The sequence below is a fragment of the Ranitomeya imitator genome, chromosome 2, assembly GCF_032444005.1.
Source record: "Ranitomeya imitator isolate aRanImi1 chromosome 2, aRanImi1.pri, whole genome shotgun sequence".
In the NCBI taxonomy this organism is placed as follows: Eukaryota; Metazoa; Chordata; class Amphibia; order Anura; family Dendrobatidae; genus Ranitomeya; species Ranitomeya imitator.
The window spans coordinates 649511243-649525284 of record NC_091283.1 but is presented as its reverse complement, the minus strand read 5'-3'; positions in this window follow the sequence as shown (position 1 = coordinate 649525284).

Here is a 14042-nt window from a genome sequence, read left to right as displayed (position 1 = left end):
CTACTACTTTGTATATCAAAGAAGGTTTCCCTCTCAGAAATTGAGGATGACCCATGAATGGCTGAAACGGGGAAGAGTAGATACCAAGCCCACATAGTTTTCGAACCCTACGCCAAGTAAGAATTGTGGACCAGAGTCTTGGGTGTTCCTTAACATCGTTCGTCTTCATTATGTAGGTGTATTAGGGGTACTAATGAAATATGATGACAAAGTTGTTGTTCTACCTGAACATTAGCAAAATGGGACTTCACCCTTATCCAGTCAATTACATAATGAAAGTTCGCCGCTAGATTATATTTATAAAGGTCTGGGAAGTTATTTCCCTCTGCCTCTTTGGGTAGCTGAAGAGGATTTAGGCTTATTGTTGAGCGCTTTTTATTGTCCCAGACAAATCCCCTAAATGTAGCATTGAGTAGCTTAGCGTCCAATTTATGAAGTAACAAGGGGAGCGTCTAGAAAAAATACATTAGTTTGGGGAAAATGACCATTTTGATTAGATGATATCTGCCCAAGAATGTTAAAGTGAAATGTTTCCATGAATGAAGACTGTGAATTATGGATGTAATTAGGGCTTTGTAATTAATCCTGTAGAGTGGTGTTGGGTTAGCTGAGAAGTTTACTCCCAAATATTTAATGGAATCAGTTCTACAGTGAAATGGGAATGAGTCTAGTCCAGTTTTTCCCGCCCTGACTAATGCTAGGGCTTCTGACTTGTTATAGTTTATTCTAAACCCTGATATTTCCCCAAAGCTATTTAGAGTCTCCATTATAACCAAAATTGCTTGGGATGGATTTCATCTGCAAATGCTAAAATTTTAACTGGTCCTATCCCTATTCCCTGATATATTGTCAGGTTTTGCAGCCTTCTCAATAAGGGATCCAAGGCTAAGTTGAAAAGGAGAGGTGACAAGGGACATCCCTGTCTCGTGCCTCTCTGAATATTGAAAGGTCGAGAAAGGGTGTTATTGATCAACATTCTAGAACTAGGGTTCTTGTATATAATTTTGACAGCATCCCCAAACCAAGAACCTAGTCTAGTCTAGTCTCTAATATACCAAGCAGATATTCGCATGATACCCGATCAAATGCTTTATCAGCATCTAAACTTACTATTATGTGTTTCGTACACTTATGTAGTTTGCTGTGTGATATTGCCCCACAGCCGATCTTATATTGTATGTAATGGATTTCCCGTGTATGATACCAGTTTGCTGTGGTAAACTCAGACTTGGTATGATTTGTGGTAGTCTATTTGCAAGGATTTTTGTGAGAATCTTAAAATCTGAGTTTATCAGGGATATTGGCCTATACCCCTATACCTGCAAGGGATCCTTACCTGATTTAGGGAGTACTATGATATTTGACTCATTAAACCCCTCGGATACTTTTTTCTCTCTGATAGTGTCATTAAACATTGTGCAAAGGTGAGTTCCTATTAACAGCCCCAATATCTTATTATTCTCATTACTAAACCCGTCTGGTCCCGATGCCTTAGTTATTTTTAATGAATTGATAGTCTGGATCACCTCCGTAGGAGTAATGGGGTTGTTAAGCGTGTTTCTCTGTTCCTCAGTGAGGATTGGGGTAATCTGTTTCAGAAATTCAGAATTCCGCAGGTCCCCATTTGATTCTGCTTTGTAGAGAGAAACAAAAAAAAGAGCTAAATTCCTCTCTTATTTCCTCATTTTTTGTTGTGATCATGCCAGAGTTTGAGGATTTTGGTAGCTGTTCTAAAATGGTTTTGTTAGGGAAGCAATCAGCCTACCTGGTCTATTACCCCACTTAAAATATTTATGTTTCTGATACTCAAGGTCGCTTTAGGCCGGTTTCACACGTCAGTGGCTCCGGTGCGTGAGGTGACAGTTTCCTCACGTACCGGAGCCACTGACACATGTAGACACATAAAAATCAATGCATCTGTGCAGATGTCATTGATTTTTTGCGGACCGTGTCTCCGTGTGCCAAACACGGAGAGATGTCAGTGTTCGTGGGAGCGCACGTATTACACGGACCCATTAAAGTCAATGGGTCCATGTAAAACACGTACCGCACACGGACGTTGTCCGTGTGCAGTCCGTGTGCCATGCAGGAGACAGCGCTACATTAAGCGCTGTCCCCCCCACTGGTGCTGAAGCCGCCATTCATATCTTCCCTGCAGCAGTGTTTGCTGCAGAGAAGATATGAATAAGTGTGTTTAAAATAAAGATCTATGTGCCCACCCCCCTCTTACCCCCTGTGCGCCCCTCCCCGCTGTTTTGAAAATACTCACCCGGCTCGCTCCCTCGCCGGCGCTGCTTCCTCTCCTGGCCGCATCTTCTCCTGTATGCGGTCACGTGGGGCCACTCAATTACAGTAATGAATATGCGGCTCCACCTCCCATAGGGGTGGAGCCGCATATTCATGACTGTAATCGGCGGCCCCACGTGACCGCATACAGGAGAAGCTGCGGCCAGAACAGGAAGAAGCGACAGCCAACGAGAGAGCCGGGTGAGTATTTTCAGAACAGCAGGGGGGGGAGGGGGCGCACAGGGGGTGGGAGGAAGATAGATCTTTATTTTAAACACTATTATTCATATCTTCTCTGCAGCAAACGCTGCAGGGAAGATATGAATGGGGCTTCAGCACCAGATGCTGGTACGTGTGGTACCCAGCACGGTGCGTGTGGTACCCAGTACGGTGCGTGTGGTACCCAGTGGGCACACGGGTAGCACACGTGTGCCACAAAAACGTAGGGGCACACGGACACGGATAATTCCGGTACCGATTTTTTCCGGTACCGGAATTATCTGGACGTGTGAGACTGCCCTAAGGCTGCTTCATAGGCAATCATGTCAGCTGCCTCTTTGGAATCTAAAAATTGTGATCCATGTACATGTGAATAATGTGTTAAGTCCTTACCTACCAGATGCTGCAGCCGCCACACGTCAACTAAGTCTAATTGATCTAGTAAGGACTGTATACAGCCTCTCGGTATTTGCGTTGATGTCGTCTGAGACTGCATTCTATCCATGATCCCCCACCACCACCAAATTCCTTGTATCCCAATTTGCAATATTTTATTATTATTATTATTATTATTATTATTTATTTATTTATATAGCACCATTGATTCCATGGTGCTGTACATGAGAAGGGGTTACATACAAGTTACAAATATCACATACAGTAAACAAACTAACAATGACGGACTGATACAGAGGGGCGAGGACCCTGCCCTTGCGGGCTTACATTCTACAGGATTATGGGGAAGGAGACAGTAGGTTGAGGGTTGCAGGAGCTCCGGTGTTGGTGAGGCGGTAGCTCCGGTGTTGGTGAGGCGGTAACTCCAGTGTTGGTGAGGCGGTATATTTTCCACTAACCATGGTCCCAAATTGTACCTTCAGCCCGTTAGGAGCATACATGTTCACCAAACTGTAGACAACACCCTCTATGTTTGCCTGGACTAGTAAATATCTCCCCTGAGGGTCCTCCAGTAACTCCAACACTTCGCATTTAATATCTCTATTAATCATAATAGCCACCCTCTGTTTTTTTTGAAAAGGAGGCTTCCGCACATATAGTATATTTCCTATCTTGGAAAGCTGGATGTTTACCCTTAATCCAGTGTGTTTCCTGTAAAAAAAAATAATATAAGGGTGTAATCGGTATAAATAGTTCTGAATTTTTTTCCTTTTGATTGGTGAATTACGACCATTAACATTCCAAGAACACCATCTGATAGACCTTAGCATCGACCCCTTGCTACTCACACCATCAGCCATTTAAAGGGAAGGTACCGCGCTTGTAGATCATTAATAAATCAATGTAGAGAGTAGGGTTGAGCGAAACGGGTCGAACATTTTCAAAAGTCGCCGACTTTTGGCTAAGTCGGGGTTTCATGAAACCCGATCCGACCCCTGTGCGGGGTCGGCCATGCGGTACGCGACTTTCGCGCCAAAGTCGCGTTTCAATGACGCGAAAAGCGCCATTTCTCAGCCAATGAAGGTAAACGCAGAGTGTGGGCAGCGTGATGACATAGGTCCTGGTCCCCACCATCTTAGAGAAGGGCATTGCAGTGATTGGCTTGCTGTCTGCGACGTCACAGGGGCTATAAAGAGGCGTTCCCGCCGACCGCCATCTTACTGCTGCTGATCTGAGCTTAGGGAGAGGTTGCTGCCGCTTTGTCAGAAGCAGGGATAGCGTTAGGCAGGGTCCATTAACCACAAAACCGCTTGTGCTGCAGCGATTTGCACTGTTCAACACCACCCTCGGTGTGCAGGGACAGTGGAATTTTTTTTTTTTTTTTTTTTTCCCCTCAGCGCTGTAGCTCATTGGGCTGCCCTAGAAGGCTCCCTGATAGCTGCATTGCTGTGTGTACGCCGCTGTGCAAACCAACTGCTTTTTTCAAAGCACAAATCCTCTTGTTCCTTCCTTTCTGCACAGCTATCTTTTTTGTTTGTCCACACTTTTTATTTCATTTGTGCATCAGTCCACTCCTTATTGCTGCCTGCCATACCTGGCTGAGATTACTGCAGGCAGGGAGATAGTAGGTGCCTGCCATACCTGGCTGAGATTACTGCAGGCAGGGAGATAGTAATTGTAGGACATTCCCTGTTTTTTTTTTTTTTGTTTTTTTTGGTGGGAGATTAAGATTGGCAATTTGGCATTTCTGCTAGAGTGCCATCCCTGTGTGTGCCATCTCTCTCACATAGTGGGCCATAGAAAGCCTTTTCATTTTTCTGTATTTTTTTTTGTGGGGTGTATAAATTCTCCCTGATAAAAATACAGTGGGAGATTAATATTGGCCTTTGGGCTTGTGTGCCAGTCCTGAGTGTGCCATCTCTCTCACAAATAGTGGGCCATAGAAAGCCTATTTTATTTTTTTTTGGGTTTTATAAATTCTCCCTGAAAAAAAGGGAGATTAATATTGGCCTCTGGGCTTGTGTGCCAGTCCTGAGCGTGCCATCTGTGCCAGCCCTGAGCGTGCCATCTCTCTCACAAATAGTGGGCCATAGAAAGCCTATTTATTTTTTTTTTTGGTTTTATAAATTCTCCCTGAAAAAAAGGGAGATTAATATTGGCCTCTGGGCTTGTGTGCCAGTCCTGAGCGTGCCATCTGTGCCAGCCCTGAGCGTGCCATCTCTCTCACAAATAGTGGGCCATAGAAAGCCTATTTATTTTTTTTTTTGGTTTTATAAATTCTCCCTGAAAAAAAGGGAGATTAATATTGGCCTCTGGGCTTGTGTGCCAGTCCTGAGCGTGCCATCTGTGCCAGCCCTGAGCGTGCCATCTCTCTCACAAATAGTGGGCCATAGAAAGCCTATTTAATTTTTTTTTTTGTTTTATAAATTTTCCCTGAAAAAAGGGAGATTAATATTGGCCTCTGGGCTTGTGTGCCAGTTGTGAGCGTGCCATCTGTGCCAGTCCTGAGCGTGCCATCTCTCTCACAAATAGTGGGCCATAGAAAGCCTATTTAATTTTTTTTTTGGTTTTATAAATTTTCCCTGAAAAAAGGGAGATTAATATTGGCCTCTGGGCTTGTGTGCCAGTTGTGAGCGTGCCATCTGTGCCAGTCCTGAGCGTGCCATCTCTCTCACAAATAGTGGGCCATAGAAAGCCTATTTAAATATTTTTTTGGTTTTATAAATTCTCCCAGAAAAAAAGGGAGATTAATATTGACCTCTGGGCTTCTGTGCCAGTCCTGAGCGTGCCATCTGTGCCAGTCCTGAGCGTCCCATCTCTCTCACAAATAGTGGGCCATAGAAAGCCTATTTTTTTTTTTTTTTGGGTTTTAGAAATTCTCCCTGGAAAAAAAAAGGGAGATTAATATTGCCCTTTGGGCTTGTGTGCCAGTACTAAGCGTTCCATCTCTCTCTCTCTCTCAGTCAGTGGGCCATAGAACGCCTATTTTTGGTTTTATTTGTTTTCTAAATTCTCCCTGAAAAAATCATTTTATTTTATTTGGTTTCTAAATTCTTCCTGATAAAATCATATTTTTTTTATTATTTTTTTTTCTAAAGTCTCCCTGAAAAAAAAAAAAAAAAAACAACCAAAAAAAACAGTGGGAGATTAATATTGGCCTTTCTGCTTGTGTGCCAGTCTTGACTCCTGGGTGCGTCATCTCTCAGTCAGTGGGCCATAGAACGCCTATTTTTGGTTTTATTTGTTTTCTAAATTCTCCCTGAAAAAATCATTTTATTTTATTTGGTTTCTAAATTCTTCCTGATAAAATCATATTTTTTTTATTATTTTTTTTTCTAAAGTCTCCCTGAAAAAAAAAAAAAACAAAACCCCCAAAAAAATGGGAGATTAATATTGGCCTTTCTGCTTGTGTGCCAGTCTTGACTCCTGGGTGTGCCATCTCTCTCTCTCTCTCTCTCTCTCTCCAATTGTGGTCCATAGAAAGCCTACATTTTTTTTCCTTGATTTGGGTTCCAAAATCTACCAGAGAAAATAACTCCATCAATCATTGGTAGAAAAATATTGGCCTCTGGGCTTGTGTGCCACTCCTGATTCCTGTGTGCGTCATCTCTCACTCAGTGGCCCATAGAAAGCATATAGTTTGTTACATTTGTTTTCTAAATTCTCCCTGCAAAAATCTATTTTTTTTTTTTGGGGGGGTTTCTAAAGTGTTCCTGAAAAAAATAAAAAAAAATAAAAAATAATAGTGTGACATTAATATTAACATTTGTGCTTCAGTGACAGTCCTGCGTGTGGGGCATCTCTCTAATTTGCAGCCACCAAAAAAAGAGTGTGTAACATTGGGCCTGATTTTCGCTGTGGTCTCACCAACCTGTAAAGGGGTAGCTAAATCATACTGAAGTTATAGCTCACCGTGTAAGTTGTGTGACTGCAACAAATAACGTTAGTTTGGTTACGTTTTTAAAACAATGAGGAAGTCTAGTGGAAGAGGTCGTGGCCGGGGGCGTTCATTGTCAGCTGGTAATGAGGGTAGTGGTAGTGGTGGAGCATCAGGTGGTCGTGGGGAAAAAAATATTGCACCTAAGTCTGGAGCTGTGGAGCCAGGTTCGTCGTCCGGCTACACAAGGCCTCGAACGCTCCCTTTTCTGGGATTAGGAAAACCGCTTTTAAAGCCGGAGCAGCAAGAGCAAGTTTTGGCTTATCTTGCTGACTCAGCCTCTAGCTCTTTTGCCTCATCTCGTGAAACTGGTAAAAGTAAAAGCAGCGCGTCGTTAGTGGATGTTCACGGTCAGGGACAAGTCACTTCCTTGTCCTCTTCAGCAAAAACAACAACAGAGAAGAATGCAGCAGGCGACACAACGGGTTACTCCATGGAGCTCTTTACACATACCGTCCCTGGCTTAGAAAGTGAAGCAGTTAACAGTCCATGCCCATTACAAATTGAATCTGACATGGAGTGCACTGACGCACAGCCACAGCCAGACTACTATGCTGGTCCTTTGACTCAGACCACAACATTGCCCTCGCAGGGTGCTGATCAAGAATCAGACCCTGATGAGACTATGTTGCCCCATCACGAACGCTATACCACCGAACGACACGGTGACACAGACGAAGTTGCGCAGGAGGTACAAGAAGAGTTATTAGATGACCCAGTTCTTGACCCCGATTGGCAGCCATTGGGGGAACAGGGTGCAGGCGGCAGCAGTTCTGAAGCAGAGGAGGAGGAGGGGCCGCAGCAGGCATCAACATCGCCACAGGTTCCATCTGCCGGGCCCGTATCTTGCCCAAAACGCGTGGCAAAGCCAAAACCTGGTGGAGGACAGCGTGGCCATCCGGTTAAAGCTCAGTCTGCAATGCCTGAAAAGGTATCCGATGCTAGAAAGAGTGCAGTCTGGCATTTTTTTAAACAACATCCAATTGATCAGCGCAAAGTCATCTGTCAAAAATGTTCTACTTCCTTAAGCAGAGGTCAGAATCTGAAAAGTCTCAATACTAGTTGCATGCATAGACATTTAACCACCATGCATTTGAAAGCTTGGACTAACTACCAAACGTCCCTTAAGGTTGTTGCACCCTCGGCCAATGAAGCTAGTCATCAACGCAACATCCCTTCCGGCAGTGTAGGACCACCATTTAGCGCACCACCTGCTGTATCTGTGCAGGTATCTTTGCCAGGCCAAAGCAGTCAGGGTCAGGGAATCACCAGTTTCGTAGTAGGAAACACTGCATCTAGGGCACCGGCGGCAACAATACCATCTCCCACCGTCTCTCAGTCTGCCATGTCCACCGGCACCCCCGCTAGTTCCACGATCTCCAGCTCTCCAGTCCAGCTCACCCTACATGAGACTATGGTTAGAAAAAGGAAATACTTAGCCTCGCATCCGCGTACACAGGGTTTGAACGCCCACATAGCTAGACTAATCTCGTTAGAGATGATGCCCTACCGGTTAGTTGAAAGCGAAGCTTTCAAAGACCTGATGGACTACGCTGTACCACGCTACGAGCTACCCAGTCGACACTTTTTTTCCAGAAAAGCCATCCCAGCCCTCCACCAGCATGTTAAAGAGCGCATCGTCCATGCACTCAGGCAATCTGTGAGCACAAAGGTGCACCTGACAACAGATGCATGGACCAGTAGGCATGGCCAGGGACGTTACGTGTCCATCACGGCACACTGGGTAAATGTGGTGGATTCAGGGTCCACAGGGGACAGCAAGTTTGGGACAGTTCTGCCTAGCCCACGGTCTAGTAAACAGTTGTCTGTAGCCGTTCGCACCCCCTCCTCCTCCTCCTCCTCCTCCTCGTCCTCCTGCAGAAGCAAGAGCTCGTCCACAGACCGCAGTCGCACAAACACTCCATCCGCACCTGCCACTGTTGCACACCAGGTCTCCCATTATGGGGCAGCTACTGGCATACGTCAGCAGGCTGTATTGGCTATGAAGTGTTTGGGCGACAATAGACACACCGCGGAAGTTCTGTCCGAGTTCTTGCAGCAAGAAACGCAGTCGTGGCTGGGCACTGTAGATCTTGAGGCAGGCAAGGTAGTGAGTGATAACGGAAGGAATTTCATGGCTGCCATCTCCCTTTCCCAACTGAAACACATTCCTTGCCTGGCTCACACCTTAAACCTGGTGGTGCAGTGCTTCCTGAAAAGTTATCCGGGGTTATCCGACCTGCTCCTCAAAGTGCGTGGACTTTGCGCACATATCCGCCGTTCGCCTGTACACTCCAGCCGTATGCAGACCTATCAGCGTTCTTTGAACCTTCCCCAGCATCGCCTAATCATAGACGTTGCAACAAGGTGGAACTCAACACTGCACATGCTTCAGAGACTGTGCGAACAGAGGCGGGCTGTTATGTTTTTGTGGGAGGATACACATACACGGGCAGGCAGTAGGATGGCAGACATGGAGTTGTCAGGTGTGCAGTGGTCGAAGATTCAAGACATGTGTCAAGTCCTTCAGTGTTTTGAGGAATGCACACGGCTGGTTAGTGCAGACAACGCCATAATAAGCATGAGCATCCCCCTAATGCGTCTGCTGATGCAAAGTTTGACGCACATAAAGGATCAGGCGTCTGCACCAGAGGAAGAGGAAAGCCTTGATGACAGTCAGCGATTGTCTGGTCAGGGCAGTGTACATGACGAGGTACCGGGCGAAGAGGAGGTGGAGGATGAGGAGGATGATGGGGATGAGTATATTTTTAATGAGGAAGCTTTCCCGGGGGCACGGGAAATTGGTGGCGTGGCAAGGCCGGGTTCTGGTTTTTTGAGGGACACAAGTGACGTAGATTTGCCTGCAACTGCCCCTCAACCAAGCACAACCGCAGATTTGACAACGGGAACTTTGGCCCACATGGCGGATTATGCCTTGCGTATCCTCAAAAGGGACACACGCATTACAAAAATGATGAACGATGACGATTACTGGTTGGCCTGCCTCCTTGATCCTCGCTATAAAGGCAAATTGCAAAATATTATGCCACATGAGAACTTGGAACTAATATTAGCAACAAAACAATCAACTCTTGTTGACCGTTTGCTTCTGGCATTCCCTGCACACAGCGCCCGTGATCGTTCTCACACGAGCTCCAGGGGCCAGCAGACCAGAGGTGTTAGAGGGGCAGAAATCAGAAGTGGCGTTGGCCAGAGGGGTTTTCTGACCAGGTTGTGGAGTGATTTTTCTATGACCGCAGACAGGACAGGTACTGCAGCATCAATTCAAAGTGACAGGAGACAACATTTGTCCAGTATGGTTACAAACTATTTTTCATCCCTTATCGACGTTCTCCCTCAACCGTCATTCCCATTTGATTACTGGGCATCCAAATTAGACACCTGGCCAGAATTGGCAGAATATGCATTGCAGGAGCTTGCTTGCCCGGCAGCTAGTGTCCTATCAGAAAGAGTATTCAGTGCTGCAGGTTCAATACTAACAGAAAAAAGGACTCGTCTGGCTACCCAAAATGTAGATGATCTAACCTTCATTAAAATGAACCACAACTGGATTTCAAAATCTTTTGCCCCACCCTGCCCGGCTGACACCTAGCTTTCCTATGAAAAGGTCTTGCCTGTGGACTATTCTGAATGACTTTTCCAATCTCGTAATTTTCTTCACCTGATTGTCCAGCATACGACATGTTTCCACCTCACGAAATGGCCAAACTCCCCACACGGGGCCGTGCTATCGCCACTTTGCGCTTGGACCCTTGAGAGTGCTGTTTGTCTGAAGAGGTGGGTGTGGCCGCTTTTGGTCGACGGCACTGCCACTGGGTCCCTCATAGTACAATAAAGTGTCTCTGGCGGTGGTGGTGCGCACCCAACGTCAGACACACCGTTGTAATATGAGGGGCCCTGTGCCTGTACCGCCGGCCACAAGACAGTTCCCCCCCCCAGCTCAAACAGTGCTCTACCACTAGCAAAATTATCTCTCACAGCTTCACCAATGTGTAGTCTAGGCGCTGACATCCTTCAATGCCTGGCACTGACAATACCATTGTTTTGACATTTTTGTTATGTTAGGCCTTCGAAGCCTGTCTGCGGTCCCTTCTTTCTACAACTACTACACTGACCAGGCCACTGCTGGCCGTGTTACCCTGGAACCAATTTAAAAGTGCCTACAGTCAGCCCAATTTTGTTATGTTAGGCCTTCGAAGACTGTCTGCCGTCACTCCTTCCACTAGACTTCCACTGACCATACACTGCTGCCCATGTACCCCTGGAACCAATTTAAAGTGCCTACAGCCAGCCCAATTTTGTTATGTTAGGCCTTCGAAGCCTGTCTGCGGTCACTCCTTCCACTAGACTTCCACTGACCAGACCACTGCTGCCCGTGTACCCCTGCAACCAATTTAAAAGTGCCTACAGCCAGCCCAAGTTTGTTATGTTAGGCCTTGGAAGCCTGTCTGCGGTCACTCCTTCCACTAGACTTCCACAGACCAGACCACTGCTGCCCGTGTACCCCTGGAACCAATTTAAAAGTGCCTACAGCCAGCCCAAGTTTGTTATGTTAGGCCTTCGAAGCCTGTCTGCGGTCACTCCTTCCACTAGACTTCCACAGACCAGACCACTGCTGCCCGTGTACCCCTGGAACCAATTTAAAAGTGCCTACAGCCAGCCCAAGTTTGTTATGTTAGGCCTTGGAAGCCTGTCTGCGGTCACTCCTTCCACTAGACTTCCACAGACCAGACCACTGCTGCCCGTGTACCCTTGGAACCAATTTAAAAGTGCCTACAGCCAGCCCAAGTTTGTTATGTTAGGCCTTCGAAGCCTGTCTGCGGTCACTCCTTCCACTAGACTTCCACAGACCAGACCACTGCTGCCCGTGTACCCCTGGAACCAATTTAAAAGTGCCTACAGCCAGCCCAAGTTTGTTATGTTAGGCCTTGGAAGCCTGTCTGCGGTCACTCCTTCCACTAGACTTCCACAGACCAGACCACTGCTGCCCGTGTACCCCTGGAACCAATTTAAAAGTGCCTACAGCCAGCCCAAGTTTGTTATGTTAGGCCTTCGAAGCCTGTCTGCGGTCACTCCTTCCACTAGACTTCCACAGACCAGACCACTGCTGCCCGTGTACCCCTGGAACCAATTTAAAAGTGCCTACAGCCAGCCCAAGTTTGTTATGTTAGGCCTTGGAAGCCTGTCTGCGGTCACTCCTTCCACTAGACTTCCACAGACCAGACCACTGCTGCCCGTGTACCCCTGGAACCAATTTAAAAGTGCCTACAGCCAGCCCAAGTTTGTTATGTTAGGCCTTCGAAGCCTGTCTGCGGTCACTCCTTCCACTAGACTTCCACAGACCAGACCACTGCTGCCCGTGTACCCCTGGAACCAATTTAAAAGTGCCTACAGCCAGCCCAAGTTTGTTATGTTAGGCCTTGGAAGCCTGTCTGCGGTCACTCCTTCCACTAGACTTCCACTGACCATACACTGCTGCCCATGTACCCCTGGAACAAATTTAAAAGTGCCTACAGCCAGCCCAAGTTTGTTATGTTAGGCCTTCGAAGCCTGTCTGCGTCCCGTTCTTTCAACTACAACTACACTGACCAGGCCACTGATGGCCGTGTTCCCCTGGAACCAATTTTAACTTGCCTACAGCCAGCCCAATGTTAGGCCTTTGATGCCTGTCTGCCGTCACTCCTTCCACTAGGCCTCCACTGACCTGTCTATTGCTGCCCGTGTACCCCTTGAACCAACCTAATAAAATATTTAAAAAATTAATTTGATTATAAAAAATAAGATCGTGTTGAGATCTCAAATGCAGACATTTTAACAATCAAAACAAACACACAACAAATATCTGGAACTGTACTACAAAGGTCCAACAGCTACAATTTCTTTCTCCTGCAAGAAGTTAACTGAAAGTTTTTTGGAGTTGTTAACACAGATATGGCATCCACCGAGTGTTGTCCTGTCGCGTCTCCTTTAAATTATTTCCAATAAGATGTTAAACTATTAATTTAATAAAATCAATAATTAAAAAAATAATTGAGTAAGTCAAAAGCACATTGCAAATAAACATTAATTACAAATCAAGAAGCATGGCGCGTCCGAGGGTGAGTAGATACCGAATAAGAATATAATCACCCTCGGACGCGCAATGCTTATTTACAACAGCCTTCCTTCCTAAGAATCAGCCCTTTCGTGGTGTAGAGAGAGGTTGTGTTACACTCCAAGGTGTTCCCCGGGTTGCCTTTCATGAGCTTCGATCTTCCGGCTCTCGTTTAGTAGTTGGTGGAAAAGTACACAGCATTAGGCCTACAAAATGGGTATGGGGTGGAGAGAGATGGTGTGTTACACTCCAAGGTGTTCCCCAGGTTGCCTTTCCTGAGCTTCGATCTTCATGCTCTCGTTTAGTAGGTGTCGGAAAGTAGGCTGCATTAGGCCTACAAATTGGGTATGGGGTGGAGAGAGATGGTGTGTTACACTCCAAGGTGTTCCCCAGGTTTCCTTGCCATTGCTTCGGTCTTCCGACTCTCGTTTAGTAGTTGTAGAAAAGTACACAGCATTAGGCCTACAAAATGGGTATGGGGTGGAGAGAGATGGTGTGTTACACTCCAAGGTGTTCCCCAGGTTGCCTTTCCTGAGCTTCTATCTTCAGGCTCTCATTAAATTGTGGTTAAATGGAACAACTGCATTTGGCGTACTAGTTGGTTTGGGGCCTACTATCGGTGTCTGCCACTCCTTGCTGTTCTCCTGGTTTCCTGTCCTGAAATACCATTTTCAGCCTCTCGTTAAGTAGTTGTTAATGTTAGACTGCATTTGGCCTACTAGTTGGGTTGGGGCCTACTATCGGTGTCTGCCACTCCTTGCTGTTCTCCTCCACTGAACAAAGCTGTGCCGCCTGTTTACTACGGTTGCCAATTTTGAACTGCATTTCGACTACTTACTGATTTGGCCCTACTCTCTGTGTCAGCCTCTCATTCCAGTTGTCCTCCACTGCAATGCCCCCTGGTTATTCCTGTGTTACCAATTTTGAACTGCATTTAGCCCACTTTCTTCTTTGGGCCTATATCTGTGTTTCCACTTCATCGTGCCCATTGCCCAGCCAGTGATAGATGAGTCTGCTGGTACATTGACCCATAACGCAACATTCCCCGTGCACGCTACACAACAACATTGTGACCCTGCTGAAAGTCAG